Source organism: Pleurodeles waltl, chromosome 7 (genome assembly GCF_031143425.1).
Source record: "Pleurodeles waltl isolate 20211129_DDA chromosome 7, aPleWal1.hap1.20221129, whole genome shotgun sequence".
NCBI lineage: Eukaryota > Metazoa > Chordata > Amphibia > Caudata > Salamandridae > Pleurodeles > Pleurodeles waltl.
In genome coordinates this window covers 1,315,712,472-1,315,733,521 of record NC_090446.1, presented here as the reverse complement: position 1 = coordinate 1,315,733,521, position 21,050 = coordinate 1,315,712,472, and the positions used below count along the sequence as shown (strand labels likewise).

At 47.0% G+C, this 21,050-nt stretch overlaps 1 protein-coding gene across 4 annotated transcripts in view; it reads right to left on the bottom strand.

Moving 5' to 3' along the window:
• LOC138246238 (sulfotransferase 2B1-like) overlaps positions 1-21,050 on the bottom strand; it is a 361,323-nt gene that overhangs the window by 234,827 nt on the left and 105,446 nt on the right. The window contains exon 2 of one of the 4 annotated variants that reach the window (XM_069200640.1): positions 12,108-12,239. The exons of the other annotated variants lie outside the window; for them this stretch is intronic. The gene's annotated coding sequence lies outside the window, so the exon portion shown is untranslated. The remainder of the gene's footprint in view (positions 1-12,107; positions 12,240-21,050) is intronic. 4 annotated transcript variants of the gene reach the window in all.

Sequence of the window (21,050 nt, the reverse complement as noted above, 5' to 3'; positions counted from 1 at the left end):
GTTACCACCAATTTGAAATTGGTGGCAAACTGCAAATGTTTTGCAACTGCCTTTTGGGCTCAAAACATTCATACATACCATTGTGTTTAGGTATTAGGAAGGGATACCCTAAACATGCCCCTTCCCAATACCGAATCACAAAGCCAATTTGCAATTCGGTAACAGGCTACCAAATGACAATTTGGCCTTGGTGCATACCAAAAAGCTTTTTAGCAGTCACAAATGGCCTGATTCTGCAAATCGGACTGCTTGTGACATCTAAGAAGCTTTGTAAATATGGCTCCTAGTTTTTTGGAAACTTTGTGATAGGTTTCTTCCAGGTTACTCTCTTTTATTGTATACCTTTGGATATACTTCTTATCTTACCTCCACAGTTCCTATCTGATCGGGTTTGTTGTTGTGTTCTGTGGGTTCAGTCTGGTATCCTCGGCTGTCGGGGGCTCAGCAGAGCAACATCTTCTGCTGAAACTGGTAAGCTAACATAGCTCATTTGCTTCAAAAGTTCACTTTAGTTTGTACCCATATACTTATCAGTAGTTTCCCGTTTACCCCACATGGGTCACTGATGTACCATTTTCTAACAATGAGGTTGCTCTATGCCATCCTCAGCCTGGATCAAATTCACTCCTACCAGAATTTCATCTCTCTCTCTCTTTTTTCTCCCCAATTACTACCACAGGTGTACTATCCGCCCTTCTCACTTGCATAGATGTTGAGGAATTGCAGGGGTTTTTAGAGGGCCTGTTCACCATGACCCTGACTCATGCATATTCTCAACTATGAGCCTGTTATACTTATACCTACCAAATCATCCAAAATTGTTCAAATTTATGTGAACCTCAGATATAAATGTCATAAAACTGTATCTTTCTAAAGGGCATTTCTGCTCTCAGAGGGATAATTCTGTAACAATAATACAAGACAATAAGCTGGATATATGTATTTTCTGGTTGCAATTTGCGACCAGTATTTTTTAGATGAGAATGTGCTTTTTGAAACTGACCCATGTAGCAAAAGTTCAGCTCACAAACAAAAGGACTTTAATGGTGTCTCAATGCGACATACCTTATTAGGATTTATGAAGTAGATAACAAATTGTGCCTCTTAGGGAATGGGGAACATCAGAGGAAGGTGGCCTGCTATGGTCAGCAGACCATGTCTGTAACTGGCTAGGTTACTATTGGTCTCATTACGAGTTTGGCGGTGGCAGTCGTTCCCCCATGTATGACTATTGCGATATTCCCCACAGATTACAGCCAAAGCACCGCCGGCACTGCCACTGCGGTCAGACAGCCACGGATGATGGAGGGCACCTGCAGGCCGGCGGAGACCATGTTTCCACCAGACATATTACGAGATTGCACACTGCCAAGGTTTCCGCCTTGGTCGCACCACCACGGAAACCCAGGAGGAAACGAACTGCATAAAAGGAGACACTCACCTTCAGGAAGCCATACTCGTCTGGAGCCATCATGGAACCAGAACTTAACGTCTTCCCGCTGCTCGCCCAAAGACTTCGGAATCTTCACCGCTGCCGGCAGCAGCATCAGTAAGTACACACACTTACCTGTTACTATTTTATACTGTCAATGTTTGTAAACTCACACAGCATAAAATCGGGAAGGGGCTTGAGGGTAACACCGCCACATAACAGTACACTGACACGCACACTCACATGCAGCCACACACATACACAGTACATATGCTACGGCCACCACACACACACACACGTCAAAAACACACACTTAGACACAGCACAGGCCCAGTCTCACACAATACCATACAACACTACAACATGTCACAACAAAAAGACAAACCGTCAACACATTGGCTAGCACTTACAATAGACACTACCCAGGGACACATCACACATAAAACACAACATACAACCAACAGGGAATGAGCACACACAATCACACAACCATACAACTTAACACTCAACATACACATCACACACACAGCACATCATATCTATCATACCATGCACCATCACACAGTCACAGCACACAAAGCCGCCACACAACACAGCAACAAACACATGTCATCACAAACCCCACTCAATACCATGACAATAACATGTTTCCAACATGCACATGCCCATCACACAACTATCACTGGGGGACAAAGCACTGCACACAACCTTACATACTGCCCAAACTATACAGGAAGCACAAGCAGCACACACACACAAATACTCACACACAACCAATCTCAGCCAGGAACACACTACCCTATGAAAATAAATGCAGGACAAAAATGTAACCTCAAAACCAACAACTGGTTGATAATAATATATTTTGAAGTAATCAGTGTAAAAGTCAAAGGCCATAGGCCAGTCCATAGGTTTTAGTTTTGTGCACATAGGTGTGCCCCAAACTTGACTGCCATGTAACTTCCACAGGTAGGGGCATCAAGGGGGGAGGCAGGCACCTCAAGGATTATCTGGGTGGGGTTGTGGCAGAGGGAGGGGGGTTTGGGCTTAGGCTTGGGAGGGTGGGCTTTGATATTTGGCTTGGGAGGGGGTTTAGGTTTAGGCTTGGGTCTTCATGGGAGGGGTAGACTTCTTGGTGGGGGAGGGGCATGGGTACCTGCAGGGGGATTAGGGAAGGCCTTGGAGGTGGAAGAGATGGGCTTGAGGAGGGAAAGTGATTGTTTATGGGTTTCACGGGGGAGAGGAGTAGGGAAAAGGGCAAACTCTGAAAGGACAGATTTCTTACACACACAGGGATGGTCACAGCAAAAGGGTTTGGGTGAGGAGGGAGAGGGAGTGGTTGTCTGAGGTGTTGGTGTGCATGTCTTAGGTGCATGTTTGTGGGAGGTATGCTTGTGGGTGGTGGGTTTCTGTTGGATGAGTGAATGAGGACATTTATGTTTCTTAGGCTGAGGGGGGTGGAAGAGCTAAGGGATACCATGGGGGGTGGTGACTGCAGGTATGGTGGATGTGCTGCATGTAGGAGTGTCAGTGGTTGTGGTGTCTGAGGGCCTGCTGGGGTGATGTCTGTGGGTAGGATAGGTGTAGTGGCTGGATCTGTGAATGTGAGTGTGGCATCTGCAGGTGTGTCTGGTGTGCTGTCAGTGATGCTGGGGATGATGGGGGTGTCAGGGCAGGTTGTGACTGTTGCTGTGTCTGCATATGAACGTTGCTTGTGTGCATACCAGTGGTGTGTCTTGTGGTGTTTATGATTGTCTGAGCTACCCTTGGATGTTGTGGTGGATGCATGCCTGTCTGTGTGTGTGTGTGCTTTTGCTGGGTCGCAGAACAGAGGTTTGGGATTGGGAAGAGGAAGAGGAAGGTGGAGGTGGGACGGGAGACAAAGGGTGACTGGCTGCCATCAGTGTGGAGGCCAGAGCCTGGAATAATCTCTGTAGGCCGGCCAGTGCACTGTGAATGCCCTCCAAGAATGCATTACTCTGTTGGATTGTAGTTGCCAGTCCCTGGATGGCATTCACAATGGTCAACTGACCCACAGAGATGGACCGGAAGTCAATAGCCTGCTCACTGAGGGAAACAGGGCTAACAGGGGCTAGGGCAGAGATGCATGCAACAAAGGAGACGCCCACCCTCTTGGGTGAGTGGGCACAGGCAACTGGGTGGGGACCTACAGGAGGGCGGTGGTAGAAAGGGGGTGGCGGACAGAGATGGTGCTGAGGTGGTCCCAGATGGGTCCACTGGAGGAGGATTCAGAAGAAGAAAAGGTGGATCATTTCTCTCCTGTGGCACTTCCCTCTCCCGCCAAGCCACTGGGTCCTTGGGTGTCGGTTTATGACTTGGGGTCCCGTGGCCAGCAGCTTCCCCACTCAGCTGTGCCTCGTCTCCTTTGCCGGCCAATGCTGAGAAACAGAGAGAGAGGTAGGGTCATCACATTCTTTTCATCACACTCTACACATCACTAACATGACAACTATGTGTACTACACCCCCAGGTAGAACCAGGTTTATGTCAACATTATGTAACTGCAACATACAATCCACACCCCTATATGACAACGTCACACACCACATAAGCCACCTATCTCAAAACAACAATACCGTCCTATCAGTACAGCAATCACACTCACAATTCCATCACAAGATGACTTGACAACATGAATTTGGGTCCCTACCCACAGCAACATTGTCAACCAGCAACCAAGCTATGGGAAATAGCGGTAACAATGATTTCCACATACACAGACACCAAATCTACACATACTCATACCATGACCTGATGTTCCAGGAAAGGAACCTCATCAAATGCAAATCACAAGACAGCATGTTGCATACAATCCAGAAACATTTAATGTCAAAGGGTTTACAACCTTCACAATAGAAATGTGCTCACATGCACCTACTCTATTTGGCATATCCAAATTTGGAGTATGATAGAGTCTAAACTCATATTACTAACACATGTACCAATTGTGTTGTAGAAAAGGATGATGCCTGTGGACCTACTCATCTTAGTCATTCTCCACCTCAAAACAAAGTCATGTACATTTATAGGGGTCTATGTAGCACACAGTATTTACCCACAGGTAGCATTCCAACACCATAAATACAATGGACACCTGTCATATGCATGAAAGTCACATACAGTTCAACTTACCATGAGTGGCAACATCAATAGACCATTATTTAAGTGGCAACATCATTATCCACACTTCAGACATGAATAATCCTACATCTGTATAGGAAATGTTCAATGCTATAACCCACTTCTGAGGTTACCATGATAGGGACATACACTTTGAGGCAAGCCAATTGACTGGCTATACATACCATTCCACCGACATGTGAATGTTAACTACCACACCTTCAACACAATAAAGTACAGTCAAAAGGTTTCCATACTAAAAGCCTTTAAAACATATCCATAATAGCAAACGTAAGTATGCTTAAGTCGCATCACAATGTTTGTATATGGCAGAACTTAACAATGTACACATGATGTTGGCAAAAAACAGTGTATAATGTACCTATTAACAAGATGTCCTGGTCTATTTAGCATGCCCACAACACACTGGATAAGGGAATTGCTGTGTAGCCACTTACCATCCAAAGAATATGTACATAGTACTAATATTCTAAGCTCTTACATCAATGATATGGGTTGCACTAGGAATCTAATAATACCACCATGGTTTTCAACATGTAGGATGTCCATTTAGATGAAACATTACAGGTGCCAATGTATAGTCCTCACTTACCAGTGGGGACACTCCTAACAGCTCTGAGTAAGTGTAGTAAGTATGGCATGTAAAATCACAGCCTCAAATTAAGTTGACACTCATTTGACACCTCAGGAATAGTAGGGCTGTTTTTCACTTGTCAGACTCTATGTTGCACATGCAGAGGGCAAAGACCTGAACAACTTAGGATATTGGGAGTATGGATCTGTAGGTGGTAAGGATCAACCAGCAGGGTATGAAGAGCATTATAGTGATACATATAGGAAACAGTCACATGTGCATCATCATATGCTTTTATACAAAAGGGATAACATAGGTGAGTTAATTGTCCCTATACACAATTGAATGTGCACACCTGTGTGCCAATGTTTATGACTGTACATTTAGGTGATCCAAAGAGATCTTTTACCTTTTGCATTAACTACAAGGTCACAGCTTAGATTCTTTCACACCATGCACTGACATGGCAGATGGATGTAAAAGTATTTAGTCAGTACTTCTCCCCTTGTGGAGGCTGTGCTGCCCTCAATTGCCCATCTAGCTCAGGGTAGACCACTGCCAGCTTGCGGGCTATTAGATGGGCCAAGGTCCAACGGGCATCCTTTCCTCCTTGGGAGGACATCCCTAGCTCAACCTGTGCACTCTTCCGTGCTCAGCGTCTCAGTCCCTCTCACCACTTCCTACAGTGGGTGCTCCACCAGCTGTGGACCCCCAGAGTCCGCACTATCTTGGCGATTGCACACCAGATACCTTTTTTCTATTGGGCATTGACCTGCGTGGATGACACAGTCAAGAGGAGAAAGTCATGTCCACATGCACCATCCCAAAACAAGTAGGGTGAAAACTGTAGTTAGTGCAAGTATCCAAACATACTCTTCCTCATACTTCAACCTCTTTTTCAAGTTACCATCTGCAGGCAGGCCATGTGTAAAGTGGAGTCAGCCATACAACATGCATAACCAGTACAAGGTGTTGGCTAGAAACATATGACCAGACCACAAAAATGTCCTTAATATGGCATAGGTCAACAACTATTTGTCACACCACCATTATTATTAATGCTATAATATATTTTTGTGTATCAGGGTATATACCTCACACACTACCTACTATGTATCAGGGCTAATAATCCTTCTATGGATACCCACACATAATAGCTCAATCCTTAATTCCTGCACATTTCATCTACATCATCATAGCCTCTACCTTTCACCCATTGGTATTGCATTAGGCTCACCTGTTCCTCTGGAGCACCATACAGCTGTGTATACAGGGAAAGGGCCTCCTCCACAAGCTTGTCCACCTCTTTGAGAGAGAAACCAGGGGCCCTAGCACCTGCAGGACGTGGCATCATTGCTTCCAGAGCAGTACACAGCAGCTCAGGTCATTGAGGTCCTGCTGGAAGTAGTGTAAGGAGTCAAGTGAGAAATACTGCAGAAGATGCTGGTCGCATCCACCACGTTCAGGACCATCACTGCCGGCAGATGTCGCTATTGGTCAAGTCCACCAAAGGCAGCACAGTGTTCCAATGGCAATGTCCACCACGGTTGTAACCACCTACCACCATGACGACATCCGCCGGTGGAGTCAAGTCACTTCCTGATGTCAAGTACAGTAGGTCAGGCAGCTGGCATTTTAAGTAGGGGTGGGCAAAGAATTCCGCCGGCAGAGTTTGCACAGTTTTCCCTACTCAGCATTCCAAAAAACTAAGCAAAGTGACACAGAGCATTTTCTCTCGTTTGTGCTTGCCAACGTTAAGTTGATTAGCGCAAGTGAGAGAAATCGCTAGGTTGGCGAGCAAGAGCGGGATTTCTGGACACAGTCGGTCGAGGTAGGCCGCAACCGCTCTCGATGAGAAAGCTGCCGCTCGCGTTGAGGAAGTTGCCGCTTGAGAAGAAAATCTACTCGAGCAGCAAAAAGAAGTTAGCGCCCCTGGCGCTCCGCGTGATGCCGTTTGCACTGATTTACAGCACGCCTTACCCAAACTCATCTGCTCATGGAACTCCACATGTTGGCAGAACTCCGCAAACTCCACCCAGGCCTAATTTTAAGGCTCTTATATATACAGTGAAGTAATGAAAGGAACGTCATTTATTAAAAACTCATATCTATGATCATGTGTTATGTGCTGACTTTATGTTTACATGTGTCAATGTACATTTCATTAGTAGAGGATGTGAAAATGAGGTATTCTGGGTTATGTACATGAAACAGTATTGTCACCATACTAATGACAATCTAAATATAGTATAGGTGCAAAACATATGTGTTACATGTCATCTAGGTTTGTGTAACTTTTACAGTCAGTGACATGTTTCTCCATGTAAATAACATACAAGGGTTTAGGGGATCTGAATTCAGTAAAAGTCATAATTAGCCTAGCTATGTGCTGATTACCACATTTTCTCTGTTTCATGTGACATGATTTTGGATTATGTGTGACAGTGATGTGCTCATACTTATGATATATAGATTGAGTTATACACATACATTCTGTTGTTGTTCCACATAGTTGCCTGGCATGAGGAGAGCAAGCCAACCTCCAGTGCGCTGTCCACTAGCAGATCTCCAAACCATGGAGGAGCGACATGTAATCCAAATATATTGCCTGGATAGGTATACAATCATGGATCTCTGTCTTCAGTTGGAGCCAGATCTGATGCCTGACATTCACAATCCCAATAGCATACCTCCTATCGTTCAAGTCATGTCAGTGCTACACTTCCTGAAACTGGGCCCTTTCAGAATACAGTGGCCCTAACTGCAGGGATGTCTCAGCCCATGTTCAGTTGGTTTTTGAAGCCTGTACTATCTGCATTATTAAAACTCCTTGACAGCTACATCAGATTTCCCCAACGTGAGGATTTCGTCCATGTGAAGGCAGATTTCTATGCTTTGGGACACATTCCATACGTGGTTGGAGACATAGATGGCACCTGTTGGACTTTTCTGCTTATGCAGGGTTATCCCCAATCTTTTTGCCTCCTGCCTCCCATTTTTTTTTACCTGTTGCTGTTGGTTTTTGAACTCTGAGCACTTTAACACTGCTAACCAGTGCTAAAGTGCATATGCTCTCTGTGTAAAATTTTATGTAATTGGTTTATTCATGATTGGCATATTTGATTTACTAGTAAGTCCCTAGTAACATGCACTAGAGGTGCCAGGGCCTGTAAATCAAATGCTACTGGTGGGCCTGCAGCACTGGTTGTGCCACCCACATAAGTAGCTCTGTAATCATGTCTCAGACCTGCCACTGCAGTGTCTGTGTGTGCAGTTTTTAACTGTAAATTCGACTTGGCAAGTGTATCCACTTGCCAGGTCTAAACCTTCCCTTTTCTTACATCTAAGGTAGGCCCTAGGTAGCCCCAAGGGCAGGGTGCAGTGTATGTTTCAGGTAGGACATATAGTAATGTGTTTTATATGTCCTAAGTCAAATATTGCTAAATTTGTTTTTCACTGTTGCAAGGCCTGTCCCTCTCATAGGTTAACATGGGGGCTACCTTTAAATCTTATTAAAGTGTAGATTCCCTTTGGGAGCGGATGGACATGTGGAGTTTGGGGTCTCTGAGCTCACAGTTTAAAAATACATATTTTAGTAAAGTTGATTTTAAGACTGTGTGTTTGAAAATACCACTTTTAGAAAGTGAGCATTTTCTTGCTTATACCATTTCTGTGACTCTGCCTGTTTGTGGATTCCCTGCCTAGGTCAGTTTGACAGTTAGGCTGGTTGCACCTCACACTAGCCAGTGACACAAAGGAAGCTGGGGTGTAGTCTGCATTTCCCGATGTGCCATCTGTGCTAGGAGGGAGGAGAGGAGTGGTCACTTACACCTGAAAGGGCTGTGTCTGTCCTCACACAGTGCCGTCTCCGACCCCCTGGTGAGTGTCTGGGGCCTGGCCTGGGAAAGGCAGGATTTCACATTCAAAAGAGACGTTACTTTGAAGTAGGCCTACTTCAAAGGAGAAATTGGGTATAAGAAAGGCACCCAAAACCACAGACTTTAGATCACTTCTGGACATCAAGAGGAACCTCTGCCTGGAGAAGAGCTGAAGAGCTGAGGAGAAGTGCTGCCCTGCCTGTGACTGTGCTTTGTGGAGCTATCCTGCATTTGCTGCTTCTGCCAGAGTAAGAGGGCAAAGACTGGACTTTGTGTGCCTTCCATCTTATGAAGTGGTAGTGTGGTCGAGCAGTAAGCTTATCAGAGGGAAGTGTTAAGCATTTGTTGTACACACACAGGCAATACATGAGAACACACACTCAAAGTTTTAACTCCAGGCCAATAGGTTTTAATTTAGAAAAATATTATTTTCTGAATTTATTTTAGAACCACAAGATTCAGAATTCAAGTAAGTACATAAATTGTAAGGTACTTGGCATAGGTCAATATGGAACTTTGAATTAAAACAGTAATGTACACAGTTTTGGCAAAAATGGCAAATAGCTATTTTAAAAGTGGACACAGTGCAAAAATCAACAGTTCCTGGAGGAGGTAAGTATTGGTTAGTTTATCAGGTAAGTAAAGCACTTACAAGTTCAGTCTCCGGGCATAGGCAGCCCACCGCTGGGAGTTCAAGTTAACATCCAGCACCAGCAATACAGGGCCGGTCAGGTGCAGAGGTCAAAGTAGGGCCCAAATAACATAGGCGCCTATGGAGTCTAGGGGTGCTCCGGTTCCAGTCTGCTAGCAGGTAAGTACCTGCATCCTCGGGGAGCAGACCAGGGGGGTTTTGTAGAACACTAGGAGGGGGGTCACAAACAGGTGCACAAAATATACCCTCAGCGGCACAGGGGCGGCCGGGTGCAGTGTGTGAAGTAGGTGTCGGGTTTTCGGTTGAAATCAATGGAGAGCCCCAGGGGTCACTCTGGCGATGCAGGCAGGGCACAGGGGGGCTTCTCGGGCCAGCCACCAACTAGGCAAAGATGAGGGCCACCTGCTGGTCACTCCTGCACCGGTAGTTGGTTCCTCTCTGGCCTGGGGGCTGCGGTGCAGTGCTTCTTCCAGGCGTCGGGTTCTTTGTTACCAGGCAGTCGCGGTCAGGTGGATCCTCTGGATTCTCTGTGCAAACATCGTTGTGGGGGTGCAGGGAGGTTGTCTCAGGGTAGACATGTCGTTGGAGTCACATGGGAGTCATCTCTGCAGTGTTGGTTTCTCTGGACACGGGCCGGGGGCGTCGGGTGCAGAGCGTTGGGGACTTACGCTTCAGGAGTGAGGTGGGAGTCCCTTTAAAGATGCTTTCTTCTTTGTTACTTCGGACAGAGCCGCTGTCCACTGAAGATTCTTGGTCCTTCGGGTTTGCAGGGCAGTCCTCTGAGTTGGCAGAGGTTGCTGGGCCCGCTGGATGCGTCACTGTTGCAGGTTCGTTGAATCTGGAGACAGGCCGGTAGGGCTGGGGCCAAAGCAGTTGTCGTCTCCTTCTTTGTGGGATTTTCAGGTCGGCAGTCCTTCTTCTTTTAGGTCATCAGGAATCTGATTTTCTGGGTTCAGGGTCGCCCTTAAATACTAAATTTAGGGGTGTGTTAGGGCTGGAGGGAAGTAGCCAATGGCTACTGTCCCTGAGGGTGGCTACACCGTCCTTGTGCCTCCTCCCTTTGGGGAGGGGGGTACATCCCCATTCCTATTGGGCTAAATCCTCCAAAAACAAGATGGAGGATTTTCCAAGGTGGGGGTCACTTCAGCCCTGGTCACCTCAGGGGTGGCCCTGGCTGAGGGGGTGACTCTTCCTTGTTTTTCTCATTATGTCCCCTGGACTTGCTGCCACTAGCTGGAGTGCCCTGGGGCATTGTAACAGGAAGCCTGAGCCTTTGAGGCTCACTGCTAGGTGTTACAGTTCCTGCAGCGGGAGGTGTGAAGCATCTCCACCCAGTGCAGGCTTTGTTTCTGGCCCCACAGAGCACAAAGGCTCTCACCCCATGGGGTCAGAAACTCGTATCAGTGGCAGGTTGGCACAGACCAGTCAGTCCTGCACTTAAGGATTGGGTAAAATACAGGGGGTATGTCTAAGATGCCCTCTGTGAGAATTTTTAAATAAATCCAACACTGGCACGAGTGTGGGTTTATTATTCTGAGAAGTTTGATATCAAACTTCCCAGTATTCAGTGTAGCCATTATGGAACTGTGGAGTTCGTTTTTGACAAACTCCCAGACCATATATTTAATATGGCCACACTGCACTTACAATGTCTAAGAATGGACTTAGACATTGTAGGGGCATATTGCTCATGCAGCTATGCCCTCACCTGTGGTACAGTGCACCCTGCCTTAGGGCTTTAAGGCCTGCTAGAGGGATTACTTACCTATGCCACAGGCAGTATTTTGTGTGCATGGCATCCTGAGGGGGATGCCATGCCTTTTTCTCCCCACCAAAAAACACACACAATCTGCAATGGCAGTGTGCATGTGTTAGGGGAGGGGTCCCTTAGGGTGGCACAACACATGCTGCAGCCCTTAGGAACCAAAGGGCCCTTGGTACCACTGGTACCTTTTACTGTGTGCCAGGGGTGTGCCAATTGTGGAAACAATGGTACATATTTAGTGAAAGAACACTGGTGCTCGGGCCTGGTTAGCAGGGTCCCAGCACACTTCTCAGTCAAGTCAGCATCAATATCAGGCAAAAAGTGGGGGGTAACTGCAACAAGGAGCCATTTTCCTACACTCCTGGTAAGTGGTGTCCCTTTGAGTCCCACCATCTGGCCCATACCATCTCTCAAAGTCACCCTACCCCCACATATCTGTGCCCCTGGCACAGTGTGCCCACGCCCACTGGTGGCAGAACCCTCATTGTCAGGGGTGACAGGAGGTGGCTCAGGTACCTGTACTGGGGGCACACAATGAAAGAGACTGTCCTTGGGATACAGGTTTGGAGACAAATGATTGCCTGTGATGTAGATGCTCAGGGGAGTCGATGTGGGCAGGGTGAGGCTGACAGTTGTTGACTGACCAGGTGTCCCTGATGGGCCAGCTTTGTCCTTAGTGTCCAAACAGCCAGGGATGTTTTCCTCACTGGGGCCTTCATCCAGAGGGGCTATGGCAGACTCTGGTGTCCTCTCCATGTTGACAATGGCATGTTTACCTGTAGGAGAAGTGGAACACACAGTTGCTATTAGTGATGCAACAAGTGATGTATAACTTTGAAAACAATACATGGTATATGAGATGCACACATTGCCTTTATATGATCCTCTGAAATGAAAGTGTCAGCTGCTTCCAAATCTTAGTTAGAACAAAATGAGACACAGAGATTTGCAATTGAATAACCCATGCTCCAAGCTCTTGGTGTATGTTGGTGTTTAGATGACTGCCTCAAATCTTGTTTGAATAAAGACATGAAAATGTACATTTCCCTCCTAGTAAGGTGTATGGCATCAGAGATCCAACTAAACACTGAACAATGCACAATGATGTCAGAGCTGGCACACAGCATAGGAGTTACCATTTGACCTGGGCCTCTATCTAGATGTACTGCAAATGCATCCAGTTTGCCATTTAGTTGTCCCCCTCCCCAGGTGAGTATATGACATTGTTAGAAAGCTTTTCTCAAATGCCAGTTTGGTATGAGACACAGCTGTGGCAGTGTTTTGCTTGTAATGGTACTGGGCCATTGCATTGCTGTCATTGCCATATACTGTTAAATGGCAGAGCAATTCAGGATCAATCAATCAATCAAAGCATTTGTAAAGCGCACTTCTCACCCATGAGGGTCTCAATGTGCTGATGAGAGGGGGGGGGGGGGGGGCTGCTATTGATCGAACAGCCAGGTCTTGAGGTGTCTCCTGAAGATAAGTAGGTTCTGTGTCTGTCGTAGGTGAGTAGGAAGAGTGTTCGATGTCTTGGCAGCGTGGTGGGAGAATGATCTGCCACTGGCGGTCGTTCTGTGGATGCATGGGACGGTGACGAGGGCAAGGTCAGCAGAGCTAAGCTGTTGGGTGTAGAAGGAGAGCCGTCTGTTGAGGTATTCTGGTCCGGTGTTGTGTGGTGCCTTGTAAGCATGGGTGAGGACTTTGAACGCGATTCTCTTGTTGACGGGGAGCCAGTGCAGGTCTCTCAGGTGGGCTGTGATGTGGCTGTGGCTGTGGCAGTGGATGTCCAGGATGAGGCGTGTGGAGGCGTTCTGTATGTGTTGCAGTCTGGAGCTTAGCCGTGGTTCCTGTGTAGAGGACGTTGCCGTAGTCCAGTTTGCTGCTTACGAGGGCTTGGGTGACCGTCCTTCTGGTTTCAGTGGGGATCCATTTGTAGATCTTCTGAAGCATGCAGAGGGTGTTGAAGCAGGAGGAAGAGATGGCGTTGACTTGCTGGTCATTGATAGCGTTGAGTCCAGGATGAATCCCAGATTGCATGCGTGGCCGGTGGGTGTTGGTGCGGTTCCCAGTGTGGCAGGCCACCAGGAGTCGTCCCATGCAGAGGGGGTGGAGCCAAGGATGAGGACCTCAGTTTTGTCAGAATTCAGTTTCAGGCAGCTGTTTTTCATCCATTCGGCGATGGCCTTCATTCCTTTCGTGGAGGTTGGATTTGGCGGTGGTGGGGTCCTTGGTGAGGGAGAGGATCAGTTGGGTGTCATCAGCATATGAGACGATGTTGAGGTTATGAGATCGGGCGATGTATGCGAGTGGCGCCATGTAGACATTAAAGAGGGTTGGGCTGAGGGACGATCCCGAGGGTACGCCGCAGATGATATTGGTGGCTTCAGAGCTGAATGGAGGTAGGCAGACTCTCTGAGTTCTGTCGGTGAGAAAGGAGGTGATCAGTCCAGGGCTCTGCCGTGGATCCCTGCATCGTTGAGGCATGTGCGTAGGGTGTGGTGGTAGACGGTATCGAACAAGGCCGAGAGGTCCTGGAGGATGAGGGCCGCGATATCGCCATTGTCAAGTATGATCCTGATATCGGCGGTGGCAGCGAGGAGGGTGGTTTCGGTGCTGTGGTTGCTGCAGAATCCGGATTGGGTTGGGTCCAGGGTGCTGTTGTCCTCAAGGAAATGGGTCAGTTGTTTGTTGACGATTTTCTCTATGACTTGTGCCGGGAAGGGGAGCAAGGAGATGGGCCGGAAGTTCTTGAGGTCCTTCGGGTCCGCCTTGGGTTTCTTGAGGAGGGCGTTGATCTCGGCGTGTTTCCAGCTCTCCGTGAAGGTGGCGGTCTCGAAGGAACTGTTGATGATCTTCCAGGGTTTGGGTGCGATGATGGAGCTCGCTTTGTTGAAGATGAGGTGAGGGCAGGGGTCGGATGGTGAGCTCGAGTGGATGGTGTTCATGGTTTTGATGGTGTCGTCATCGTTGACATGGTTCCAGGAGAGCAGGAGGCTGGTGGGCGGTGAGTCTGTGGTGTCAGTGGTTGACGGGGAGTCTGGGTATTGAAGCGGTCATGGATGTCTGTGATCTTGCGGTAGAAGAAGGTGGCTAGGGAGTCACAGAGGTCTTGTGATGGCGGGATGTCGTTGATGTTGAAGACGGGGTTGGAGTGTTCCTTCACAATGTTGAAGAGCTCCTTGTAGCTGTGTGCGTTGTTGTCAATGCGTTCTATGAAGGCGGTTCGGATGAGTTGGTGGTGTCGGCGGATGGCGTTCTTTAAGGTTGTGTGGTTGTCCGGTGTATGTTCTTGGTGCCACTTTTTCTTGAGTATTTGGCATGTTTGCTTGGATTCTTGGAGGTCGGCTGTGAACCAGAAGGCCTTTCTGTCGGTGTGTCTGTTAGAGGGTTTCTTGATCGGGGTGAGAGTGTTGGCACAGTTGTCGATCCATTGCCTGATGTTGCGGGCTTCTGTGTCGGTGGTGTTGATAGGTGGGTTCTGGGAGAGCTGGTCTTCAGTGACCTTGTTCCATCTGCGGTGGGGAATCCGTTGTGGGTGATGGTGTGTTGCGGGTTTCTGGAAGGAGAAGTGGATGCAGCGGTGGTCGGTCCAGTGGAGTTCGGTGGTGTGGCTGAAGGAGACGTGTTTGCTGGCAGAGAAAATGGGGTCCAGCGTGTGTCCTGCTGAGTGAGTGAGCGTCGTGACGAGCTGCTTGAGACCGAGGTTGTCTACAGGGTGGTGGAGTTGTTGTCGTTGGTGTTCTCGAGGTGGAAGTTCAGGTCCCCGAGTAGTATGTAGTCTGTGGATGCGAGGGAGTGCATGCTGATGACGTCGGAGATGAACTGCTGCTGGGGGCTGGGGGGTCTGTAAACGAGGGTCCCTCTGAGGGTGGTGTTTGGATTTGTGTGGATCTGGAAGTGCAGGTGTTCGGCGGTACTGAGGGTGTCTTCGGTGCTGGTCATTATTTTTAGGGTATTCCTGTGGACTATGGCGATGCCTCCTCCTGGTCTGTTGGTGCGGTCCCTGCGGGTGATCTTGTAGCCCTCCGGGATGGCTATGGCGATACCGGGCGCCGAGGAGGGGTTCATCCAGGTCTCAGTCAGGAAGGCGACGTCTGGGGAGGCTGAGTCTAGTAGGTTCCAGAGTTCGACGGTGTGTTTGCGGACAGAGCGGGTGTTGAGTAGGATGCATCTGAGGTGGTTCCGTCCTATCTTGGCGGGTGGGTCATTGATGTGGAGGCTGGTGAAGATGCAGTTCCAGCAGGAGAAGGGTCTTTGGGTGAGCTTGATGGCAGGTGGATGACCAGCTGGCGTTGAGCACCTGGAGGGTGGTGGCGTCGTAGCGGAGTCGAGTGTTGCGGCGGTGGGGGGTTGAGAACCAGGGGTTCCGGCGCTGGGTGCAATTCAGGCATGGACGTGTGCAGACAGGCTTGCCTTTAGCAAGCAAGCGGCTGTCATTAAGTAAGGATGGGAAGGAGAGGATAGCTGGGAGGCAGGAGGGGGGTCGGAAAACGGTGCAAAAAAAGGAGGCAGGGCAGCAGCGACAGGAATGCAGCGTGAGAAAGAGGAGGGGGCGGGCTGCAGGGGCAGCATCAGTGGGAGGGCAGCGTGAGAGAGAGGAGGGGGGCAGGGCCGCAGGGGCAGCAGCAGGTGGGGAAGAGCGAGAGGAGCGAGAGTGAGAAAGAGAGAGTGGAGTGAGGGGAGAGAAATACAGGAAAATAGTGTAACGCAGAAGCGAGGCGAAAAGGCAAAAGGAGCACTGTGAAAGGCAAAAGGCAAAAGGGGCACAAAGGGAGAGACACGGAAGAGAAAGCACACAGAGAGCAAAGCAGGAAAAAGGAGGAGAGAGGCAGAGGGCAGCCTAGTAGGAAAGCAGAGCTCTCACTAGACACCAGGGATGAGGTGCAGGCAGAAGCCTGCGGGTGGAGGAGGGCCTTGAACTCCTGACAGAGGTCAGGAGTTCAGAGGAACGAGGGCTCTACTTACAGGTGGAGCTACGGGAAGCAGGGCTGTTCACTGAACCGGATGGGTTACTTTGATTGTTAGTTTCACATGCAATACATTTCAAATTTAGTGCACTCTTCTGGTTTTCTTAATGGTGGAACCATGACTTCTGGGAGTTGTAGTGCTGTCAGTTCCCAGTGCTTCACGTGCCATTCCCAAACACGGCGCTCCCAGGTGAGTTTAGTTGACATGTGGCATGCCAGAGAGGGGTATTTGAACATTTAGGCAGAGAGGTGGTGGTTGGTTTGGACATTGGGGTGGGAAAAGGTGATCTGTGAGCATGCAAGACAAAACAGTTTGATGCCATGAATGTTGTGGTGACTTACCAGACTACACTCCCCCAGGTATTCCTGTCAGGCCCTCAGGATGCAGGATAACCAAGACCTTCTCTTCCCATGATATGAAAGTAGAGGGAGGAGGTGGAGGCCCACTGCCAATCTTGAGGACTTCCAGCTGGTACCTGGATGCCATGGAATGGACCTTCCCCCTGAGGTCATTCCTCCTCTTCCTGATGTCCTCCCTTGTGCGTGGGTAACTGCCTACAGAATTAACCCTGTCGACTATCCTTTGCCACAACTCAGTTTTCCTGGCTATTGATGTTTGCTGGACCTGTGCTCCAAATAGATATGGCTCTACCCTGGCAATTTCGTCCACCATGACCCTCAAATCATCATGAGTGAAACATGGATGTTTTTGTGGGGACATGGTAGTGGTGGCATAGATAGTAAGGTAGTGACAAAAGGTGAACATTTTTTAGTGATGAGGTGTGGGTGCTGTGAGTGGGTGACGGTTGTTATGTATTGTGTGTAATAGTAAATTGTATGTTGTGCAGGTGTGGGATGGGTGCTGAGCAAAATGTGTATGGGGGCCTATTCTTGCTTTTTGTATCCCTCTAAAATGCTGCATCTCTGTGGCTGTGTGTGGCGTTTTGGTTGCAAAGGATTGTGCGTTCTAAAAGGGTGTGTTATATAATGTAGTGTCAGGTGTGTGGATTTGTGTCAGGTGTGGGGTATTCATACTATCCAATGTGCTTTACTGTTCTAACTGGTGTGAGTTCAGACCACTGTGGTTCGCACCAACAATGTTTTTCCGCCATGGAAGAACTGTTCTTGTGATTTGTGGATCGTACTATGATTGGATGATTTTTGTCGGGCTGGTGGTGCAGGTGGTGGGACCACATCTTTTCCGTCCTCCAGTGTCCTGGTGGTTTCAGAATTTTACCTGTTTTTTGGCAGACTTCACTGTGTGACTCTTAATACGGCTGTCGCCACCGTGGCGATCTTGCCCAAAAAAGTCAAACTAGTAATGACCCCTTATGTCTGTTGCTGTCTTTTTTTTTTTAAGAAAAAAAATCAAACAAACTTCCTTAAAGTAAATTGGGCTCTTTAACAAAAAACTTTTCTATTTTATAAAGTATTCTCCACTACAAAGCTTTTGTACTTATACCTACCAAAGCACAAAAAATCTCATAAAACAGTTTCTTTTAAGAGGGCATAGTGCCTCTCAGATTGATCTTTCTTAAACATGAATACAAGACTATGGGCCAGAAACGTACTTTCTGCCTCCAAATACTGGTCGCAATATTTAACTTTGAGACCAGAATTTCTTCTTGCAAAGTGACCAGTGTACAAAACGGTGGGATCAGAAAAGCAAAACTTGAATGAGGTCTCAGTTCAGACTACCTCATTAAGAGATATGAGGTAAGTCAACAACTGTGCCTCATTGTGGATAGAAAGCATCAGAGGGATGGTAGCCTGCTAGGGTCTGCAGACCACCATGTCTATGACTGACATTTTAATCAGTATAGCCAGTAGGTGGCTGCAAAGTAAAAGGAATTGCACAATGACTGTACTTTCACAGAAGAATGTGTTGAATATTTCTGAAACATACTGAAAAGAAATCGAAACACACCTTGCTAATTACAGTAAGTCAAAGGGGACAGTAAGATCTAGAAGTCTAGGTTATATTGACCCAGTGCTAAAGTGCTTGTGCTGTTTAAAACATGGTAACATTGGCTTATCTCCAAATGACATATTTAATTTTCTTATAGGTCCCTAGTAAAATGCACTACATGTGCTCATGCTCGTCCTTTAAATGCTACTTGTGGGCCTGCAGCACTGATTGTGTCACCCACTTACATAGCCCTCTAACCATGTCTCAGGGCTACCATTGCAGTGCTTGTTTGTGCAGTTTTAAACTGCCATTTCGACCTGATAAACTACACCTTTAGCCAGGCCCACACTTTCCTTTTTAAAAGATATAAGTCAAGCCTTGGTAAGGCTGTGGACAGCCCAGAGGGCAGGATGCAATGTATGTTAAATGTAGGACATATACTCTTAAGTTTTACATGTCCTTGTAGTAAAAAAACGTGCCTTGTGTTTCACTACTGCAAGGCCTATCTCTCCCTTATAAGTCTGATTTCCAAATGGGAAGAGATAATCCATTCTAGTTTTGTGCCTCTCAAATCACAATTTAAAATCCCAACCTATGGTGGCGTCTGATTTTAAATTGTCATTCTGAAAAGGCACTTTCAGAAAGTTGGCATTTTTTGCCTTAACCATTTGATGCCTGCAGCCTTTCTCTGGTCACATGGCTGGGTGTAGTTAGCACTGGGCTTTGTGTATTCCCCCTAGACAGCCACATGCAATGGGAGCTTAGGTATGTCTCTTTGGGCAACCCATGACACGGTGGGAGGAAGGAGCTGGGCACAGCCTTACTTACACCTGAATAGGCTGTGTTCTATCCCCACACAAAGGGTTGCATACTCCTTATAGTTAGTCTACAGCCAGGGAAAGGAGGGTAGGACATCTGTGCACTTCCATTGCATATCTTCAGAGCACCACAAGGTATAAATAGTGGAACTCATACTCCACCAATTCAGTATACTTCTGGACCTGTGGATAACCTGAAAGGGGGAAGGAATGATGTGCTGCCAAAGGACTGCCATTTTGCTGAACTGCACTCTGCATTGCTGTGCTGACCTGCTGCCTCTTGCCAGGGTGAGAAGAACTGGATCTGCATCTTTTGAATCCAGACCCCTGAGTAACTCCAATGGCTATTTGGCTAGCCTCCTGATCTGACAGGACACAACATACTTCTGCACTGGTATTTTGACAAAATATTGAAGTTTGAACATGAAAATGCAGAAATATCAGAAAGGAAACATTGTGATAAGAAATATTGGGGGTCATTATGAACCCCGGTGGTTCAGAACGCCATGCCGGTGGCAGGTGCAAAGACCGGCATGGCGGTCTGAATCGCCATATAATGAACACAGTGAGGGCCGCCATAGGCTGCCTTTCTCCACTGCCAGGCTGCTGCTGACAGGCAGCCTGACGGTGGAGGGAATCATTTTCCGACAGGGCAGCGCTGCTCGAATAATGATCCCTTCTGCCACCAGCCATTCCCTGGTGGGTTCCCCCGCCAGGGAAAGGCTGGCGAAAGGGGGGGCCCCTGAGCTGCCCATGGACTTGGCATGGGCAGTGCAGGGGCCCCTGTGCAGTGCCCCATCGCGCAGGTCACTGCACGGTTTACAGGCAGTGATCTACGTGACGGGTGCAGCTGCACCCGCCACACACCAACATTGGCGGCGGCTCCATTTGGAGCCGCTGTTAATGTTATGGCCCTTTTCCCCATTGACCCGGCGGGGAAAACATTATACGGCCAGTGGGGGGGGGTAGTCGCGCTGGCGGTCATCTATTGACCGCCAGTGCGAAACCGCCAAGATCAAAATGAGGGCCATTATGATGCAGAAATATCATTCACAAGACTACTGATTTTTTTAAGGTAAGTAATATCACTTTGAAGAATATCTGTGTTGTTAATATTGTTTTCAATAACACAGTTGTATAAAATATTGTTTTATAATAATTTTTGTGTTTCAGTTCATATATTCATTTCATATGTTAAATATTGTTTGTATAATTGCTGACAATACTTTTGAAATATTTGTAATTTTAAGTGATTTATAATAATTAATTTAATTGCTAATAGTAACACAGTGTTGTAATGTGTTGTGAGATTTTTTGTGGTAAAGGGTAGGAAATGAATTAAGTACAATTAATTAACAATGAGTTATTAATTTACAATTATTTAATTGATTATTGATTATGTAATCTATGTAGTAATTGTATGCTAAGTTATATATTAGATGCAGGTTGTTGGGTCTGTAGGAGTATAGGGTCGGAAATGACAATTGATTAATAATTAATGTATTATTAATTATTTAATAGATTGTTCATTATGTAAATTGCGTAATCATTATTTTTTTTGTTACATGTTAGGTGTGGGTTGTTGAGTTTGATGAGGTGTAGGGTTGGACGTTACTTAAGCAATAATTAATAACCATTATTTAATAATGTATTATTAATAGTTTGATTATTAATCATGTATATTGTATAATAATTATTTTTTTAAGTTATATATTATGTGCAGGCTGTTGTGTTTGTAGGGGCATAGGGAGGGAAGTTAGTTATGTAATAATTAACAAGTCATTATTGATTTATTGTTAGTTATTTAATTGATTATTAAATATATTAATTGTGTTATATGTATTTATTTTAGTTATATTTTAAGTGTGACCTACTGGGTTTGTGGCAGTA